Source organism: Carassius auratus, unplaced genomic scaffold (assembly GCF_003368295.1).
Source record: "Carassius auratus strain Wakin unplaced genomic scaffold, ASM336829v1 scaf_tig00017243, whole genome shotgun sequence".
In the NCBI taxonomy this organism is placed as follows: Eukaryota; Metazoa; Chordata; class Actinopteri; order Cypriniformes; family Cyprinidae; genus Carassius; species Carassius auratus.
The window spans coordinates 409,788-430,000 of NW_020524760.1; the positions used below are offsets into that span (position 1 = coordinate 409,788).

Genomic DNA, 20,213 nt, shown 5'->3' on the forward strand with positions numbered 1-20,213 from the left:
TTAAAAACAAATTTCGATTATTATTATTAATCAAACAATTTATTTACTTTTTCATACTGTTATCTTAATCATTGATTTATTCTTCTTATTATTATGCATTTAAGTAATTAATTTTTGTTACATTTCCTTATAATATTATCATATTTATTTTCATTTATTATTATTGTTATTAATATTATACATTTATGTAATTCATTTTTTTTCCCATTTTGTTAAATGATACTGTGTTTATTTCATTTATTATTATTATTATTATTATTATTATTATTCTAATACATGTCCATATTACAATATTTTGCATAATAAACTATTTTGGGATGGTGTTGAGTCACCACAAAGCAAAACCAATTGAGCACCACTGAAGAAGCCATTTTCTTTGCAGTCTTTTACCCCATTCTTAATCTATAAGGTGCGCATTAGAAACATAACAGAAATGCCATGTCATGCCATGTCTTCTGTGTCATCCTTTCAAAGTGAACTGTGCCATCTACCCTGCCTCGCATCCAAAAATAGCCGTTGTTTTTGGAGGGCTGCAGTGTTTGCAACCCTGGCCAGATGGGGTGTGAAGACAGGGGCTAGAGTCATGGAGAGAGTTCCCATTAACCCTGCTGGGTGAGGGATGGAACCCAGAATGGCTCTGTACACTGCAGTGGCTGTCAAGGCCACAGAGAGGAGAGGGGGGGGGGGGTGAGGGGGTGAGCAAATGGCTGGAGCCGAGAGTCCAGATGGAAGGTTTAAACACAGACGCTTTGACCTCTCTACTAATCAAGGTCATGTTGAGCGACTGTTTATTTCACTGACAAATGGTCATAATATATTTTGCGATTGATGTGGTAATGAATAACACAGTAGTGCACAAGTAAATCAGAGTAGAATATGGATTGAATTGTAATTTAAGGTGTGAATATGTGTGTCATTTACATGCACGAGACATGACAGAAAGTCCTTTGGTTGGTGCATTCCTATCAAGGAGGGATTGTTTATGAGTTAACAGCTTTGGATAATAGGATTCCAGCCATGGCCTCGGGATTTATGTGACCAGGAAGAAATTGGAAAAATAAAAATAAAAAACGACTGAATCGCTTTGCACCTTGTTTTTCTTCCAGGGCTCTTGTTTCACTCCAACAGCCCTGATAGTCAGACATGTCATCTCAGAACATCGGTAAAGGGCTGACAGCCAAAGGTGAAAAATAACATCTCTGTGTTCATTCATCAACAGTGTCCAGACCCAAAAGAGCAGCCCGTTAACCACAACACACCGCTGGAGAAAACCTTCCTCATCAGATCCTGAAGGAACATCAATTCTGAGCCAATGTCCTGCAACACAGACATCCATCATAGTCCATAACACACAGATTGTATGATCTGTATGATCAGAAGATGTTGTTCCAAATGTGTATCATTGACCTTCTTCTGTGGAATGCACAAGAATATATTTAAAGTAACATAAATGCAGCTTTGGCCTAATGGTGATAGCGATGGACTTGCAACACAAAGGTAATGGGTTTGCGTCTCGGTACCAGCAAGGATTGTTGGTGGGAGGAGTGAATGACCAGTGCTCTTTTCCACCTTCAATACCATAGTGAGTTTCTTGAGCAAGGCACCGAACCCCCAAATGCTCCCCTACCAATGCAGCAAAAATGGCCGCTCACTGCTTTGGGTGTGTGTTTCCTACTCACTGCGATGTGTGCACACTTGGATGAGTTAAATGCAAAGCACAAATTCTGAGTATGGGACACCTTACTTGGCTACATGTCACTTTCTTTCACTCTCGTAATGGAGCTTCCAAGCTTCAAAAAAGATGCAGAAGCTAATGATTCACGAAAGTAGTAAATGTGACTCCTGTTTTATATATATTCTGTGAGAAACGAACACAAATAGAAGCTAATATTCACTGATAATATTAATCTTTAGTGAGATGTTAACCACTGATCATTGAGCGGATCATTGAGTCAGTGATTGAACTTAAGAGCTTTATCAGGCGAATTTTGGTGTCATTCAGACCACTTTTGTGGACGAGATCAGCCGAAACTATGTTTGACTCAAAACAATGATTTGTTCAGTTTGTTCAGTTAAACATCATGCCACTGTTCATTTATGATCATTATATTCTATGTCATCAGAGTTGTCGTCATATGAACTACTGCTTACAGTAAGTGCATTTGCATCTTTTTTTTAAAGCTTGGAAGCTCCAGACTCCATTATGTGTGGTTACAGATTGGATGTGCAGTACATTCTTTGTCTCCTCTTGTGTTCGGCGAAAGAAAAAAAGTCTGGTTTGGAACGACATGAGGGTGAGTAAACGATGACAGAATTTTCATTTGCGAATGAACTACTCCTTTAGGTTAAAAGAGAATTATTTCCGTTTTAACGTTTGTCTGGCTTGTGGTTGTTGGAGTTAAGCGGCTCCCACTCTTTCAGCTGCATTGTAAGTGCCCTCACAGCTCTTTAATGCAGTTCTTTTGGTAATTGATGTGCTCTGTAACGTGGGCATGGTGGAAGAAAGGCTTGTGGGGGGCTGCATGAATTTAAATAAAGCTCCGGCTGTAAGTAACTGCAGAAATGAGATGCATTTTTTTCCTGACTTGACTGAGAGGCGTGTGATTTATCCTCACGAGGAGCTGAGCGCTGGCTCGCCTGTCCTGCTTATTTACTCTCCGCATTGCTCTGCTGGGTATTGGCCAGTTATTTACTGCAAATGGTCACACTGGTACGAGATTGGAGAAAATCGGGCTCTTATGTATGTATTTATTTATTTTTCAATTAAAAGTGGCACGTCAGAACAGAGATTTAAAGGTTCTGACTGTGCCGGGGCCTAGGAGGCGTTCCAATAGCGCTTTGTTGTCGACTGTCTCTTTAGGAATACAGAGAAGAACTGCTGGAGTGGGCTCAAGGTATTTGACTCTTAAATGCTGGCAAGTTTAATAAAACAGTCAAAAGACCAATGCAAATAAAGGTCGCCTTATATTGCTGTTTTACCGAGCAATAAATAAATAAATATGTGTGTGTTTTTTTGAATCAGTGTTTCCACAGCTGAGAGGTGCAGTTGTAGTACAGTAATAATCTGTGTAATGTGAGCGCGAAGGTTTCTTAATTTCCTCATACAGACGTAAAGCTTGGTAGAAACGTGGCCCGAACTTTCCTGGATTACTACAAACTGAAAAACCTGATAGATGAAAGCAAGCTCACAGGACACATCAACAGATGATTATATATCATCTCACAGCAATGTCACTGATCTTAGGTTTGTTTTCCATATCCTTATGAATAATATTGCTTGAGTTTATACTACTGTCCTACTAGAAGACACTCTTTGCATTAGATTAGTTTAAAACCTTTTTGCTTAAATTGTTATACCACTTAATGTTTTGTTAAATGCTTCACACAACAGATAACGTGCAGATTTTTGCTTAGTAAATAAATCGGTGTATATATAATATATATATATTATGTACTGCTTTCATCATGTGCACTCACGGATTCATAAAATAATCATCTCTTCCTGCAAAATACTTTATTTTCTGTCTGCTCACCTTGAAACAAGGGGGAGCAACCTTTATGATAAACAACCTTTATGACTTTCAGCACTTTCGATGGATCATCTACCAGTCATCAAGGAAACAATGCTGGAAATGGGAAGGTTAAAGGTGACAGAAAACCTCATGGAGTCAGGGATTACTAAACACACAGAGAACAGGGAATACTGTACAGTTCCTCAGTGAGCATCACAACCTCGACTAGGACGTTGTGAACCAGTCCACTTGAAAATTACATTTTCATATCAGCCCACAGCAATCCACCAGATATTTGTTGTCAAATTTTTTATGTGATGAAAGGACTCAACAACTTTGAATAAGTCTTCGGTATTAATTCTCACTTGTGAGATATTGCACAGAGAAAACATCAGCTGTAAATTATCCCACCGGCTACATTCATTGTTGTTTTTTAAGTGCTTTGTTGAATACCAACTACTTTCTTTGCCTTGCACTTGGAGTTGCCTATTATCAGTACGGAAATTGTGTTTCACTCAGCAGTACTCATTCTGATAAAGTGATTACTTTTATGAATTCTGTGTCTAGAATAGTCATCTTAAAGTTGTTTCTTCAAACCTGAATGATGAAATGAAAATTGCTTAAATATAAAGCAATTGACCTGTAATGGTTTATTGTAATCATGCTTTGTCTTCATAAATTTGCTTCTAATAAAGTGTTGGATTTAAAAAATTGATTTGCAGTTTATTAAGTGCTTATATTAAAATCCAGCAAGTAATTTTGAAATGCTGTAAAAAAAAAAAAAAAAAAATCAAGAATGCATTTTAATCCTCTCATCATAGTCTCAGGGCAATAAGCGTCAACACATTGTCTGCTGTTCACCAAAGTACTCTGTTTTATAGGCTTACAGACTCTGTATTAGTGTCTCCAAACAATGTCTGATCTGTCCACACACAAAACCCTGTGTGAGGGGGTTAAAATACTGACTGGCGTAAGCTATCAGTCAAGGAGTGTGAAAAGCAGCATGTATTTTTCAGGCCAGTCATTTGGAATAACTGAGGTAATCAGTCAAAAAAGGCAAAAACAAATGACTTGCATTTTAGATGGTAGAAGAGAAGATGGCAAGAGCTAATGTGAATGAGAAAACACATCCATCTACAGAATCTCGACAAACACACACACAGCTAATGGCGCTGTCATACCTAAAAGCCTTTGTGTTTATGGAGAGCCTCACCTCCCCACTGCGCTGTCATTTTAACCAGAGCCTCAAACCATTAGTCCCTTATGCTTGACTTACCTCAGTGCCACAAACACATCCTAATTGCCCCAAGGCTGCTGTGAACTGTTTGCATTTCCCTTCTTAAACATCAACATGGTCCATTCCTGTGTACAAGTTAACTGGCCTCTGTGATTCTCTGTGAGGTCCGTCTCTCAGTGCTATCAGTGATATGGTTTACTTCAAGGGCAGATCCTTCCTTGGACATCATTATAAGCAGCTTAAAACTGAGACTTGATGAACTTATGTCCCCAACTTTTAGAATTTGTGCTTCCCTTCACTTTATAATTTGAAAAATAGTCATTACTTTCCACATACCGATGCCTGAATGACTTCATGTGTTAAATAATTCCTGGCACCTCCTGACTTGAAATACAGCTGGGTTTTTTTTTTTTTTTTTTTTTTTTTGGTTTGTTTTTTTTTAGGACCAAACACTCTTAATTGTGCATTTCCTTACCAAATCTTTACAAGAATCTTGGGTCAAACCTTAAGCATCCAACACTTTTTGTCCAATTTAAAAGTACGGCTCTTTTAATATTAGTCATTCATTTAAAGAAGTAATAATCCTTTCAGTTATTGCAAATAATGTTTATTAATTGAAAATAAATCTATGTAACTTTTATTAAAACTGCAGTAGCTGTAGCTTTACTTTTAAATATCCAACCATGAAAATGAGCTATCCGTGGATTACTTCTACATTTAGAGAACATAATTTAAAAAGGTTTTAATAAATTTTGTTTTTCATCTTTTAATTAAATGAAGACAGGTTAAATTAAATTAAATTAAACAGATAAAATATAAATATACTTTAAAAATAAACATAAAGGTTAAATAAAACACTACAATTTTTAGGACAATTTTTTTTTTTAAATGCACGAGTTGGATATCCAATCTGTGAGTACATCAGGCCGCGTCCCATTCTTCCTTTTTCGCTGAACAACACAAATATTCCTGTTTGCGTGTTTTATAAGTTATCGTTTTAGCATTCTGTTAGCAACAAGTGGCTATCACGGATGACTGAATCGGGCCATCAGTATTCAGTTGCAAAGAGCAGAGACATGCCAAGAAACTCTCTTGCATTCATTCCAGCCTCCGATGTGCTTATTTGAAGCAATGCAAATGCAAACCCCTGCATTTTCAGCCTAGCTGTTAGCATGTGTTCGTTTTGGGGTCAGACCAAAGACTAACGTTATATAAGGTTCAGACAGATCTTGTATTTTTCCAATACTGCATCATGAATATGAGGAAAGGTATCTTCTGATCTCCAGGATTTTTTTATATTGTTATCATAATTAGAAAGCTCAAAAGAGCGGCATTCTATGTGAAAGTTTGTATTAGCCGCCTCCAGTTTTCCGTTTGTTTTGCCTCCAGCTAGCGCCGTGACGTACCTGTGACGTCCGCGCAAAAGGGGTCTATAGAATATAATGGTTTAAAAATTGGTGCAACATGACCTCATGTTAGTGTTCTTCCCCCATAGATAATTGTACAGGGGTGGTGTTACAATGCTAAGAAGACATTTATGTGAGTGTTTGGATAATGGACCAATATCTGAATTCCAAGTGTGTCCCTCCGGTTTTCCCCCTTCTGCTACATGAATTTCTTTTTTCTTTTTTTTTGTGAAGGTAAGAATTTATTAAAATGGCTTTGATTAATTTCAACCTGTGACACATGCTATCTTACTATCATATTTTTTGTTTTATTTCCTCTACCATTCTCTTCACCAGACCTTTGTAGGAGCAGTTGACCCGGCTGCTGTAGCTGAGCATATGGAGAGTAAGCATCCTTTGGGCTGTCTTAAGTTTGTCCTGTGTTATTTCATAAACCTCAGATCAATAAACGTATATACCTTTCCATCATGTTTTTTTCTCCACTGCAGATGAGACAACATCTTTAGAGCTTATTCGGCTCATTTTTCCAGGTAAGATCTTGCATCCATTCCAGCTGTAACACTGACAGATATTTGAGGCTGTAGATGGAGTTCTCCAAAATAGTGCTGTAAACTGAAAACATTGCATTTGAGCTCAGCTTTGATTGAAGGGTCTAGCTTTTTCAGTCGATGCAACGGCTGAATTCTCAGACCTACTAGTATACTTTCAAAAATTAACGGACATCAGCAGGAGAATAAATACATTATTGGACCGAGCACTCTCATTAAAGCATGCATAAATCATGCTGCTTTCAATTGAGGTCTCTTGGGTTTCTTTTCTTTTTTTGGGCACACAATCTGACACACATTCACTTCTTTTGCATCATTGCTTTAAAATGGCAAAGAAACCACTTAAATGGCCCTAAACATATTGATTACCCAGAGCTGTTAAGAAAAACTGACCGATTTTACCATTTCATCATGTATTTCTGTTTGACTGTGCCTTGTTTGAAGAAGACACCCGGGAATTTCTCTATCCAGGCTTCCGTTTGTCTCCCAGAAGCCCTGGCCCAGAGAGAGAGAGAGATTCTGATGAAGAGATCCATCTCCTTCCCCTTGCGTGTGTCTTCCTCTCAGCGTTTTTGTCATATCTCTGATGCATCTTAAAAGCCGGTCCCATTTTCCTGCTATTTGCTTGAAGACGTAGATTGTTTTGGTAAATTGATCTGCCAAGAGTGTTATTATCTGCGTTTGCCCTCTGTCTTTTCATGATTCAAAAAGTTTTGTGACGCATTTTTTTTCGCTCTCTATCTCTTCTGTCTCATACCCTCAGGGAATCTCTCCCCATGTGAAGTTTTCAACGACATCTATAATTGAGGAGTGTGCTGTTAAATATGGTCAGCTTGCCAGGTCTGTGAGTCTAGGGGTTTTTGTTATTGCCATTATATTGCAGCTGGTATTTGCTCCGTTCCAAAATCTAGTGCTCTGCCTCATAGGCGCCTGGCTTTCTGAAACGGCCGCATGATGCTTCTGCCCATTATGGTGTGGAACAGTCAGAGCAATTATTTGTGATGCTAAATGAAAAGAAGCATTGAGGTTTAAATGAAAATGATCAAACAAAGACTTTTTTTTTAGATGTATGTGGGAGTATGATGGGTCTCCCTGTCAACCAAACTATCTGTTTGCCATCTGTGCTTTCTGCTGTTCTTCTAGTGGCCGCACGCCCCCCTTTCAGGATGTTCTTTTTACCATGCAGGTAATTACAGAGAATTGGCTTGTTTCAACTCAGACCGTCTGTGCTGATACGCTAGACTTGACCAGTCCAATTTGTTTCTTCCATTAAAAGCTCACAGACCTCTTAGTCCGTTTAGTTTCGCTGATTGAGTCTGTATCCTTCATGTCAAGTTTCTCAGACCCTCGTCAGACGGCTTCTGCTGTTGACCGTCTCGTCGGTCATGTTTCATGTGCAAGTCCTCCCCTTGTGGATGTCCCTGGTTCGGACTTGACTTGGCATTCTGTAAAGCGGCGTGATTTGCATGCATTTGAACGGCGCTTGTTTCTTGTTTAATAAGCTACTTGTTGTGCTGGCTTTGTTGTTTCAAGGACATCCGGCTTTATCTCCCATTACCAACACCAGCCGAGGCACTAATCACATCAGACAAGCGCAACTCCTGCTTTAAAATGGCCTCTTTGTCCCTCCGTCCAAAGAAAAAGGAAGAAGAGAGAGGGAGAGAAGAATAAAAGGAGAAAAAGCCACTTAGTTTAATTTCATTAAATCTTGACTCTTCAAACGGCAATCGCTATCAGGATTTACTTTTTTCTTCCTCTGCTTTTTAAAAATGACTTAATATGCCAGGATGTTCCAATTAGCATTTAAATTATCGTTGTTTTTTTTATATCCATGCAAAGCCATTATCATATTAGGTTGAGACCGGCCATCAAATGCAATTAACATTTTTAAAAACGTATTTATCCAGGCAGCGCCTGCAGGAACAAAGTTATTGGGGCTCAGAATTATGTTAGCTGAGATTAGAGTTATTGAAGTCATTTGCCTTCAAAGCTGAGATTGGAGCACTGAGGAAGGGTGTACATCAGGTTACACGTGTACAGAACAAGGAAATTAGTGGATTAGCACGGTACGAACAGAAAGACGTTGCAATATCACTACAATAAAGCATGACCTTATACTCTCTTCCTCTGGGATCTTCTTTTCCATTTTTGTTTCAAAGGTGAAGAGTGTCATTTCTGCATTGCTAGTGGCAACAGACTGAATTTTTTTTTTTTTTCAAACACAAAGAGGCCATTCATTAATATTACTGCTGCTTGTGAAGGCATCACTGTTATTATTTTTTATAGTAAGGGATTTGAACAAACCCCTAACCCTAAGTATTAAACACTAATGTTTAACTGTGCTACAGACTTGAATAGCCACCACACAACACCTTAGCAACTGTGTTGCAAAATGCTAATAAACATACAGAGCACCTTAGCAACCACCCATAATACCCCTTGACATTTTCTTCACAAAATGAAGTTATTTTTCTGTTGCCTCTGAGCTTCTGAAAGTTTTAAAATATATTGAAAATATTATTTTTGACCATATTTCATCTACAACTAGTGTTATTTTAATATTATTTACATACTATTGTAGTATTTCTTAATATTTTGATATAGCTTTTGTTTTTTAATTTGTTAACATTTTAGTTACATTTAGTTTTATGTGCATTTGTCATTTTTATTAGTTCTCTTTGTTATACTTCTATTTAGCTGTGATTTGTTTATATTTCTGTTTTAGTACTTTCATAAGTTTTTTCTTATTTCATCAGATATATATAATTGTATATTTCAATTTTGTGATAGATTTAGTTTTAATTTCAGTTAATGGTAACCCTGGAGCTATGAATTCTATTCAGTGAATTTGTCTTTTTTCCTATCCAGTCATGCGGTTGTCCCTCAGCTAAACCCATAGACAGTAAAAGAAATGGACACAGCGACCCCATTGGAACTCAATTGAGACAAGTGAAGCCCATTTTTAGCTATTTTTAGCACTTCCGTTTCTGACGCACAGACTCGATGCTTGATGTCGTCAGCAACCTGTCTGACAGATAAAAATCTTCTAGTAGCTGTGTGTGCAAACTGCCATCGTTAATCTTGCAGATATGGGGAGTTCTTTGGCGTGAGTGAGCAGAAGTATTCTGATTAATTATTTTGTATAGTATTTTAAAATGTTACGCCAGTACGTCATATTAAGTTAATTGCCTGCGAGCTTCTCCTCCTATCTGTACGGTAATTTCTCTACTGTGCGACAGAGAGTCGAGTGGTTATGGCGCAATCGTTAGCCTATTTTTACAAAAACTGTTTCTACGGGGCCATAATGTAACATAGAAGGTAATGGAGCCCTTTATACATTGTCGTGTATCTTTAGAAATAAATAATGGACAAATTGAGTCTTTAAACGCCTCAGATGTAAAGTTATTCGCTGTCAAAGTGACGCCAAAATGAATGGGAGGTCAATGGGATGCTAACGCAAGTGAAGTTCTGCTACAAGATGGCGGCACCCGGCCGACTTCAACTTCCAGTCGACTTCCTTGCCACCTGGCTAAGCCCTGTATTGTGAGAACATGCCCTGCAGACTCGGAGAAGAAGAAGAAGCCAGACACAGCGCCATCCTGTGGATATGAAAAGCCAATGGTGTCATCCCAAAACCACGCTCCTTCATCCTACACCCACATCAAGATGTGTCAGCTGTCTGAGGAGGCCAGACAACGACTCAGCCACCTCAAACAAGGGCCCTACACATTTAAAAAGAGACGGTCCCTCAGGCTCCATTCGTGTTGGGTCATGTTGACTGATGAAACAATACAAGCAGTTTATTGTGTACTTTTCATCTTTGATTAATGATCATAGTGACACATTTCTAAAACAACAGTACATCCTGGGGTGCAAATACCAAAGCTGTCATGGCATAAAAGGCAGCTCTTGGATTTGTGTCTGATATCATCATGGCATTTTCTGTCACAGGCCTTTTTAAAAAGTGGGTAGCATTTTCAAAGAACATCCCCAGGCTACAATTAACCTAAGTAATTAAGAGTCAGGCCATGATTAGAAAATGTTTCCCTCTTATTTCAGCAGATTCGCCTGTTTTTATGTGTGTTTAAAGTTGGCAAACTTGTTTTGCATGAAAACCAAATAGCTTGTTTCATTAACTCGCTTGGTCACTTTACTACTTAAATGAAGTTTGAATGGACTAACTGATGTCTTCCCTCTGGAGTTTCTCTCCACACTTTCACCTTCCTAGAAAAGTGTTTAAGTCTGAAATGAAAGTCAATGTAGTGTTGATGCACGTCGCTTCACCTGCTAAATCAGATGAGCGAGTATTTATTTTTTAATGGGCACCGTATCTTCTGTTTGCAGGTTCTCCAAAGCCCAAACACGTCTCTGATGGAATCCTTCATGTGCCTTATATCTCAGTCATCTACTGAAAGAAACCTCTACATCTGCAATCACGGAGCTACACCACAGACCACACAGGTCACTGTAATATTTGTGTTTTTACATATCTATTTGTGGTTTTTATTCATCCTCATGTTGCTCCAAATCTGTATGACTTCCTTTTACAAAAGAAAAAGAAAATTGGGGGAGTACCGGCACTTCTTTTTTTTCACTTCCAGCACTGATCACAGGAATAAATTAGATTTTACATTATACTAAAATAGAAAACAGCTTAAAACGCCAATAATTTATAGTTTTTACTCTATAAACTGTTTTACATTTGATCAAATAAATGCAGTCTTAGTGAGCATTTAACTTCTTTAAAACCTTTTTTTTAAGTCTTAAAGAAATCTTTATGAAAAATGTTTTGAACAGAAGTGTAGCTTCTTTTGTGTTCTGCAGAAGAAAAAAAGTCAAGTTGGAGCGCCATGTCGGTGAGTAAATGATTTAGATTTTTAAATGAGATATCCTTTTAAATCCTTCTTTTAAATATTTGATAATCCCTGATCATAAAGTGTTATCATCTGTGCTTTTTGAGTGTTGTGAAGGATGCCTTTTACCATTTTTCATCATTTTTTAGATCAAAGTCCTCACATGTAGGTTACAAAATGTTTGCTTGGAACAAATTACAGTTCAATTACTGTATGGGAATCCTTGTCTTTTCTGACCCTGTTTTCTCCATATCTTGGGGAGGCATCCATACAGACAGCCAGAATTACTCAAATAAATCCCCCAAAAATCATTCCACCCCCATCCACCTCCAAGATCAGTGTCCAGTCCTGACCTGCTCATCCCTGAGAGAATGGTACATTTAACACAACTTATTCTGCATTTACACTGTTTGCTGCAAAGCAATTTAACGCAGACTGCCCTTTGTTCTTGTCATCCTGTTCGATTTTGTCATTGGATTGATTCTTTTTTTTTTTTTTTTTCATTAGGACCAACATACATAAGCATTATACTTACTTATCCTTCCATATGTTTATTATATGTCATGCTTGTGCCAAAATCCATATTTTATGATATGCATTTTTCTCAAACCTACAAAGGTGCAGCGAGTGAAACTAGTGCTACTCCTTCGCCCCTTTCCTGTGAATTTCCAATTATGTGGTATTGACTAAATGTGCGGCTCATAAAAACAAAGCCCAGTAAACAGAGCATCTATTCCACAAATCTATATTGTGATCACACACAACAGACAAGATGAGTTTACTGCCTCACCTTCAAATGACAGAATCTGATGTTTGGTCATGTTTGTTCATTACTTATGAGAAGGGGGAAAAGCTGCTAAGAAAACAAGGGGAAATGCTATTGATTGGGTTTCAGTGAGATCTAATGCGTTTGACCTGACGCACAGTTTAATAAATTCTGAGAGACCCTTGTCATTGATCTGAACATTGGCCGCGAAACCGGCAAATGTTTGTTTGTTTGTTTGCTAGTCTCTCTACCACCGGTGCCTTTTCCACACGAGCATGGGCAAACATTTCAAATCAATAGACAATCTAAGTCTTGAGAGTAAATAGTGGGAAATGTGTGATACTATTCTGTCAATTGAAAGCATGACCGGAGTCACAGGCCCAGAGATTAAGGCTCGCTCCGCAGATTCAGCCAATGGGAGATCAGGCACGTCTTTTTGAGCTGCTGATGGGGGGAGTGAAAGAAGCGATGGTTTCTAAAATTCAGGCTGGCCCTCACTGGCCTTCTTGTATGGTGATATAAAGACCATCTTATTGCTCACATGCTTTATTGCCATTAAAGATAAATAACCACAAGTGATGATGCATGACCTTCTATACATATCTGCTGGTCTTTTTGCTGGTCGAATTAATTACCTTCATCTATCTTTTTAACAAGCTCAGTGGGTTAATAATATATTGCTAGTTTATACACGCACTGGTTTTGATATTATAAACCCAAGGACATGGCTCAAATGTTTGAATAATTCCTCATCTGAGCTTCTCTCTCGTGGCATGTTTAGATACATCAAAAGAAAATATCAGCATTTGCTACAGGGCTGAAGATAAATGTCTCTGTATGTGTATTTGTGATTTAACTTCATGATTTAACTGGTCCGATTTTTTTTTTTTTTCAAGTCGTATTTCCCAAGATGACAGAGCTGCAATGTAAGGGCGACAGCACAGACTAGTGGCCTGAGCTGGGATTGTTGGTATTTATATCAGTATAGATTGTGGTTTATCTTTAATTTTTGTTCAACTACATTCTTATGCTTAATTCTTAACTTTTTTCTCTCTCTCACACACACACACACACTCACACACACACACACACACACACACACACACACACTGAAAAATAAAAATATATGTTTTAAATTGTGTATTTAAAATTGTGTGTGTGTGTGTGTGTGTGTGTGTGTGTGTGTGTGTGTGTGTGTGTGTGTGTGTATATATATATATATATATATATATATATATATATATATATAATTTTTAAATAGTAATTTATTTATTTATGTTATTTAATTTATATATAGAATGTTATATATTTATATTATAAAATATCACATTAATTAAAAAAAGAAAATTAAAAAAAAGTAAATCATAATAGAATCATAATAATAAAAGTAATTATTAGTTTTTAGCTCATTTATTATAGTTGTTGCCTCTAACCAGTCGTTTGTAATTGATTTTCTTGTGAAATCCCAAGACTGCGTTGCTCATATTTGTTTAAAGACTTTGGTCCCTCTGATTTGTATTTTCAGTCCTGTTGTTTTCCATTTCCTACAGGGTCCAGAGTTCATCCAGTCCGTCACAGTCGGAGGAGATCTACAAATGAGTGCAGAGAAGCTTCCTTTTGCACGTCTCGCCTGAGATCGAAACTTCATGTAATGCTGTCATTCTGTGCGCACGTTAACCCATGCAGAAGCATTCTCCAAAACACTTGTTAAGTCACATGTCAGTGTTTCAAACATCCTCCATTGATTCTGTCAGGCGCTCTGTATTCTTCACATCCATTGTGTCAGGATGTGCCACCGCACCACTGTCTTCCAGGAAGTGAACGAGGTAATCACCTTACGTGCTCATTCTTTCTGTTCGCTCGAGTCGTGAGTCGCTTAAACGCTTCACCACCCACGCTGTGTTTCACTGGAACACCCTGACGTGAAAGAAAAAAAAACTGAGTTCTAATTACTCTAAAGCTTCCCAAAATCCTCCCTAAGAGGAAAAAAATAGCACATGTACACTAGGATGGATGTGTGCAGGATGAAGACTGTTACAGCCTCATCCTTTTAAAGGACAGAAGAGAAAGAAGAGATGCTCAGTGGCACAGCTGGGTGCCAAGCGCTGCGTGCTCGAGAAGGGGAAACGTGTAATCCATTCCAGAGTTAAAAAGAGAGAAGGAATGGGATGTATTTATTATTTCATAAGTTTGGGATTATTGGCAGTGCTACATATCTTTGTGCTAATTTCACCGTATTATAATTAAACATTGGTTTGTTGCATTATTTAGTGATGATGATTTGAACATCTTCATGACTGGTGTGTGTGTGTGTGTTAGCAAAGTGTATACTCTTTGGTGTTAGGATGAAGAGAGTGAGGGAGAAGGGTATTCCTGCACAACCGGAGGCTGCAGTTTCAGGACTGCAGTTCTTGGACCGCAGTTTTAGGACCCTAGTTTTTTTGTGACCGCGCCACCTACCGTACTGGATCAACACTAATTAAAGATGGACGACGTGGACAGCAATCAGACGGTGAGTACCGATATTTAATTAAGTTTTATTTTATAACGTTTAAGCGGTGCGAAGTTTACATACTGAGAACTGCTAACTGTGAATTAATAATTAATTCCCACCAAATTAAGAATTTGTGAGCTAGTTTTTACTACGACGTTAATTCGTGGCCATGATTTCATAAATCCATGTTGAGTTTTAGTGACGAAGTATTATAAGTGAATCTACCCAGCACATTAATTAAACTTATCCGATGACAAGAGCATGGTTGATGTATGGTTTGTAAGATTTACCTGCAGCTTAATGTATTAGTGTGAATACTGGCTTAGTCGTTGTTACCATATTTATGTATAAAATATCTTTCATAATTGAACTGCACTGATTGATGTGTTAGCCTGTTGTTTTGGCATTGTTTTGCAATGATGAATGAGGCATTTGGCAGTTTTAATAGCTTGTTACAATTTGGCCTAATCTGCAGGCCTACTCCACACACAGTCCATTGTTATCATGTGTTAGTTTCTGTCATGTTCTGCATGGCCAATATGAAGTGATTTTATGGATTTGGTTAGGCCCATTGTAGGACAGATGATTATAAAAAAGGCACTAGGGATATTTTCATGATCTCAAAATATTCTAACAAGCAGGCTCTCTTTTTCAAGATGCATATAACAATCCAAAAAGAGACATCCCTGCCTAAATTGAAGAGATGCACCACATGCTGCAAGGACTTTCACTGCCCATTCTGTAGTTTAGCTTTGTTCCACCCATCAAAGTTGAGCAAGATCAGAACCCATTTAGAGAGCAATTTCAATCGTGCATTTATCGTGCAAGCTCTCTCTCTAAAACTCCAACAGTGCACAAGTGTTAAATTATATATATACACACACACATACAGTACAGACCAAAAGTTTGGACACACCTTCTCATTCAAAGAGTTTCATTACTATGAAAATTGTAGATTCACACTGAAGGCATCAAAACTATGAATTAACACATGTGGAATTATATACATAACAAAAAAGTGTGAAACCACTGAAAATATGTCATATTCTAGGTTCTTCAAATAGCCACCTTTTGCTTTGATTACTGCTTTGCAGTAATCAAAGCAAAATGTTTGCTTGGAACAAATTACAGTTCAATTACTGTATGGGAATCCTTGTCTTTTCTGACCCTGTTTTCTCCATATCTTGGGGAGGCATCCATACAGACAGCCAGAATTACTCAAATAAATCCCCCAAAAATCATTCCACCCCCATCCACCTCCAAGATCAGAGTCCAGTCCTGACCCGCTCATCCCTGGGAGAACGGTACATTTAACACAACTTATTCTGCATTTACACTGTTTGCTGCAAAGTTGTTCTTGTCATCCTGTTCGATTTTGTCATTGGATTGATTCTTTTTTTTTTTTTTCATTAGGACCAACATACATAAGCATTATACTTACTTATCCTTCCATATGTTTATTATATGTCATGCTTGTGCCAAAATCCATATTTTATGATATGCATTTTTCTCAAACCTACAAAGGTGCAGCGAGTGAAACTAGTGCTACTCCTTCGCCCCTTTCCTGTGAATTTCCAATTATGTGGTATTGACTAAATGTGCGGCTCATAAAAACAAAGCCCAGTAAACAGAGCATCTATTCCACAAATCTATATTGTGATCACACACAACAGACAAGATGAGTTTACTGCCTCACCTTCAAATGACAGAATCTGATGTCTGGTCATGTTTGTTCATTACTTATGAGAAGGGGGAAAAGCTGCTAAGAAAACAAGGGGAAATGCTATTGATTGGGTTTCAGTGAGATCTAATGCGTTTGACCTGACGCACAGTTTAATAAATTCTGAGAGACCCTTGTCATTGATCTGAACATCGGCCGCGAAACCGGCAAATGTTTGTTTGTTTGTTTGCTAGTCTCTCTACCACCGGTGCCTTTTCCACGCGAGCATGGGCAAACATTTCAAATCAATAGACAATCTAAGTCTTGAGAGTAAATAGTGGGAAATGTGTGATACTATTCTGTCAATTGAAAGCATGACCGGAGTCACAGGCCCAGAGATTAAGGCTTGCTCCGCAGATTCAGCCAATGGGAGATCAGGCACGTCTTTTTGAGCTGCTGATGGGGGGAGTGAAAGAAGCGATGGTTTCTAAAATTCAGGCTGGCCCTCACTGGCCTTCTTGTATGGTGATATAAAGACCATCTTATTGCTCACATGCTTTATTGCCATTAAAGATAAATAACCACAAGTGATGATGCATGACCTTCTATACATATCTGCTGGTCTTTTTGCTGGTCGAATTAATTACCTTCATCTATCTTTTTAACAAGCTCAGTGGGTTAATAATATATTGCTAGTTTATACACGCACTGGTTTTGATATTGTAAACCCAAGGACATGGCTCAAATGTTTGAATAATTCCTCATCTGAGCTTCTCTCTCGTGGCATGTTTAGATACATCAAAAGAAAATATCAGCATTTGCTACAGGGCTGAAGATAAATGTCTCTGTATGTGTATTTGTGATTTAACTTCATGATTTAACTGGTCCGATTTTTTTTTTTCCAAGTCGTATTTCCCAAGATGACAGAGCTGCAATGTAAGGGCGACAGCACAGACTAGTGGCCTGAGCTGGGATTGTTGGTATTTATATCAGTATAGATTGTGGTTTATCTTTAATTTTTGTTCAACTACATTTTTATGCTTAATTCTTAACTTTTTTCTCTCTCTCTCACACACACACACACACACACACACACACACACACACACACTGAAAAATAAAAATATATGTTTTAAATTGTGTATTTAAAATTGTGTGTGTGTGTGTGTGTGTGTGTGTGTGTTTATATATACATATATATATATATATATATATATATATATATATATATATATATATATATATATATATATAATTTTTAAATAGTAATTTAATTATTTATGTTATTTAATTTATGTATAGAATGTTATATATTTATATTATAAAATATCACATTAATTAAAAAAAGAAAATAAAAAAAAGTAAATCATAATAGAATCATAATAATAAAAGTAATTATTAGTTTTTAGCTCATTTATTATAGTTGTTGCCTCTAACCAGTCGTTTGTAATTGATTTTCTTGTGAAATCCCAAGACTGCGTTGCTCATATTTGTTTAAAGACTTTGGTCCCTCTGATTTGTATTTTCAGTCCTGTTGTTTTCCATTTCCTACAGGGTCCAGAGTTCATCCAGTCCGTCACAGTCGGAGGAGATCTACAAATGAGTGCAGAGAAGCTTCCTTTTGCACGTCTCGCCTGAGATCGAAACTTCATGTAATGCTGTCATTCTGTGCGCACGTTAACCCATGCAGAAGCATTCTCCAAAACACTTGTTACGTCACATGTCAGTGTTTCAAACATCCTCCATTGATTCTGTCAGGCGCTCTGTATTCTTCACATCCATTGTGTCAGGATGTGCCACCGCACCACTGTCTTCCAGGAAGTGAACGAGGTAATCACCTTACGTGCTCATTCTTTCTGTTCGCTCGAGTCGTGAGTCGCTTAAACGCTTCTCCACCCACGCTGTGTTTCACTGGAACACCCTGACGTGAAAGAAAAAAAACTGAGTTCTAATTACTCTAAAGCTTCCCAAAATCCTCCCTAAGAGGAAAAAAATAGCACATGTACACTAGGATGGATGAGTGCAGGATGAAGACTGTTACAGCCTCATCCTTTTAAAGGACAGAAGAGAAAGAAGAGATGCTCAGTGGCACAGCTGGGTGCCAAGCGCTGCGTGCTCGAGAAGGGGAAACGTGTAATCCATTCCAGAGTTAAAAAGAGAGAAGGAATGGGATGTATTTATTATTTCATAAGTTTGGGATTATTGGCAGTGCTACATATCTTTGTGCTAATTTCACCGTATTATAATTAAACATTGGTTTGTTGCATTATTTAGTGATGATGATTTGAACATCTTCATGACTGGTGTGTGTGTGTGTGTGTGTGTGTGTGTGTGTGTGTTAGCAAAGTGTACTCTTTGGTGTTAGGATGAAGAGAGTGAGGGAGAAGGGTATTCCTGCACAACCGGAGGCTGCAGTTTCAGGACTGAAGTTCTTGGACCGCAGTTTTAGGACCCTCGTTTTTTTGTGACCGCGCCACCTACCGTACTGGATCAACACTAATTAAAGATGGACGACGTGGACAGCAATCAGACGGTGAGTACCGATATTTAATTAAGTTTTATTTTATAACGTTTAAGCGGTGCGAAGTTTACATACTGAGAACTGCTAACTGTGAATTAATAATTAATTCCCACCAAATTAAGAATTTGTGAGCTAGTTTTTACTACGACGTTAATTCGTGGCCATGATTTCATAAATCCATGTTGAGTTTTAGTGACGAAGTATTATAAGTGAATCTACCCAGCACATTAATTAAACTTATCCGATGACAAGAGCATGGTTGATGTATGGTTTGTAAGATTTACCTGCAGCTTAATGTATTAGTGTGAATACTGGCTTAGTCGTTGTTACCATATTTATGTATAAAATATCTTTCATAATTGAACTGCACTGACTGATGTGTTAGCCTGTTGTTTTGGCATTGTTTTGCAATGATGAATGAGGCATTTGGCAGTTTTAATAGCTTGTTACAATTTGGCCTAATCTGCAGGCCTACTCCACACACAGTCCATTGTTATCATGTGTTAGTTTCTGTCATGTTCTGCATGGCCAATATGAAGTGATTTTATGGATTTGGTTAGGCCCATTGTAGGACAGATGATTATAAAAAAGGCACTAGGGATATTTTCATGATCTCAAAATATTCTAACAAGCAGGCTCTCTTTTTCAAGATGCATATAACAATCCAAAAAGAGACATCCCTGCCTAAATTGAAGAGATGCACCACATGCTGCAAGGACTTTCACTGCCCATTCTGTAGTTTAGCTTTGTTCCACCCATCAAAGTTGAGCAAGATCAGAACCCATTTAGAGAGCAATTTCAATCGTGCATTTATCGTGCAAGCTCTCTCTCTAAAACTCCAACAGTGCACAAGTGTTAAATTATATATATACACACACACATACAGTACAGACCAAAAGTTTGGACACACCTTCTCATTCAAAGAGTTTCATTACTATGAAAATTGTAGATTCACACTGAAGGCATCAAAACTATGAATTAACACATGTGGAATTATATACATAACAAAAAAGTGTGAAACCACTGAAAATATGTCATATTCTAGGTTCTTCAAATAGCCACCTTTTGCTTTGATTACTGCTTTGCACACTCTTGGCATTCTCTTGATGAGCTTCAAGAGGTAGTCACATGAAATGGTCTTCCAACAGTCTTGAAGGAGTTCCCAGAGATGCTTAGCACTTGTTGGCCCTTTTGCCTTCTGTCTGCGGTCCAGCTCA

The 20,213-nt window shown here is 37.8% G+C and overlaps 1 long non-coding RNA gene and 2 pseudogenes across 1 annotated transcript; all 3 read left to right on the top strand.

Moving 5' to 3' along the window:
- Positions 1–1,291, top strand: part of LOC113075604 (cytosolic carboxypeptidase 6-like) — a 186,846-nt pseudogene extending 185,555 nt beyond the window's left edge.
- A 187-nt stretch (positions 1,292–1,478) lies between these two features.
- Positions 1,479–11,470, top strand: LOC113075603 (spermatogenesis-associated protein 6-like; annotated as a pseudogene).
- A 2,331-nt stretch (positions 11,471–13,801) lies between these two features.
- Positions 13,802–19,149, top strand: LOC113075602 (uncharacterized). The gene is made up of 4 exons (XR_003280994.1): positions 13,802–14,148; positions 14,642–14,834; positions 18,030–18,305; positions 18,818–19,149. It is a non-coding gene; the product is annotated as an uncharacterized LOC113075602 (long non-coding RNA).
- The last annotated feature ends 1,064 nt before the right edge of the window (positions 19,150–20,213 follow it).